Source organism: Choloepus didactylus, chromosome 3 (assembly GCF_015220235.1).
Source record: "Choloepus didactylus isolate mChoDid1 chromosome 3, mChoDid1.pri, whole genome shotgun sequence".
Lineage (NCBI taxonomy): Eukaryota > Metazoa > Chordata > Mammalia > Pilosa > Megalonychidae > Choloepus > Choloepus didactylus.
Genome location: NC_051309.1, coordinates 55,958,013 through 55,959,911, shown reverse-complemented (window position 1 = coordinate 55,959,911; position 1,899 = coordinate 55,958,013). Strand labels below are relative to the sequence as shown.

At 40.3% G+C, this 1,899-nt stretch overlaps 1 pseudogene; it reads left to right on the top strand.

Annotated features, from left to right (window-relative positions):
• The first annotated feature begins 377 nt into the window (after positions 1-377).
• LOC119529420 lies at positions 378-1,170 on the top strand (annotated as a pseudogene).
• The last annotated feature ends 729 nt before the right edge of the window (positions 1,171-1,899 follow it).

Here is a 1,899-nt window from a genome sequence, read left to right as displayed (position 1 = left end):
CTCCCTCTCTCTCTCTCTCTGGATGGCTGAGGAACTGGGGCTGGAGCAGTGACTGATGTACACAGCCAGTTGTTGACAGGGCCAGGATTCAAGCAAACAGCTGACTGCTGTTTCCTCTACACTCTGCATGGTAGGCTGCATAACATGTCCACATCCTAATCCCAGGAACTTGTGAATATGTTAGCTTACATGGCAAAAGGACTTGGTAGATGTAATTAAATTAAGGACTTTGAGATGGTGAGATTATCCTAGAATATTGGGGGCCAGGGAGACAATGTAATCACAAAGGCTCTTATAAAGAGAGGCAGGAGGGTCAAAGTCAGAGAAAGGAGACGTAAAAACAGAACCAAAGCCTTTTTGGTTCCCTGAGAAGCACCATGGTGGTTGGCAAGAACAAGTGTCTTACAAAAAGTGGCAAAAAAGGAGCCAAGAAGAAAGCGGTTGATCCATTTTCTAAGAAAGATTGGTATGATGTGAAAGCACCAGCAATGTTTAATATAAGAAATATTGGGAAAACACTAGTTACAAGGAATCAAGGAACCAAAATTGCATCTGATAGCCTTAAGGGTCTTGTTTTTGAAGAAAGCCTTGCTGATCTGCAGAAAGATGAAGTTTTATTTAGAAAATTCAAGCTAATTACTGAGGATGTACAGGGCAAAAACTGCCTAGCCAACTTCCATGGCATGGATCTTACCCGTGACAAAATGTGTTCCATAGTCAAAAAATGGCAGACCATGATTGAAGCTCATGTCGATGTCAAAACTACAGATGGTTATTTGCTTCGTCTGTTCTGTGTTGGTTTTACCATAAAAATGCAAAAATCAGATTCAGAAGACCTCGTATGCTCAGCACCAACAGGTCCACCAAATCTGGAAAAAAATGATGGAAAATCATGACCTGAGAGGTGCAGACAAGTGACTTGAAAGAAGTGGTCAGTAAATTGATTCCAGACAGCACTGGTAAAGACACAGAAAGCTTTGCCAATCTATCTATCCTCTCCATGATGTGTTTGTTAGAAAAGTAAAAATGCTGAAGAAGCCCAAGTTTGAATTGGGAAAACTCATGGAGCTTCACGGTAAAGGTAGTTCTGGAAAAGCAACTGGAGATGAACCAGGTGCTAAAGTGGAACAAGCTGATGGTTATGAGCCACCAGTCCAAGAATCTGTTTAAAATTCAGACAAAATGAAGTCTTATTTGTGAAGGAAAAAAAAAAAAAAAGACAGAGCCAAAGGTTGGAGTGATGTGCTATGAACTTAGTAAGGCACGCAGCTTCTAGGAGATGAAAAAGGCCAGACAACGGTTCTTTTCGAAAGCCTCCAGAAGGACCATATCCCCGCCAACATCTTGATTTTAGACTCCTGACCTCTGGAACTTTAAGAGAATAAATTTGTGATGTTTTAAGCCACTAAATTTGTGGTAAGTTGTTACAGCAGCAGTAGGAAGCTAATATGCTCTGCCTGCTTCAGATTTTGACAGGCGCAAATACAGGTTGAAAGGTTAAAAAAATTTTCAACTTGGGTAAAGCCAGATTTCACCATTTCTTTAATTCTTGAGGGCTAATGTTCTGGGTTTTCCTCAGAATTCCTCATAGCTCTCTTTTGTTCCTCTAGGAAAAGTTGTCAGGTCACTTTGCCTCTTAGTTTTCATTTCTTCACTTGTAAAATGGAACGTTTCTTTGCCTGAGTATTTGTGCCCCTTCCTGCCTCATGGGGTAGAGGGAGCTTGGCTAGAGTTCCCAGAAGAAGCATTTTCCACAAAACAAAATATAAACACATTTATCCACAAAAAAAATAAGACTATTTGTATCTGCTAGTAATTGGAGGGCCTCAGGCGACAAGCATTTTAGGAATTAAAAACATTTATTGTAAGAAACAGTCTCATTTTAAAGAGGTCTAGGTT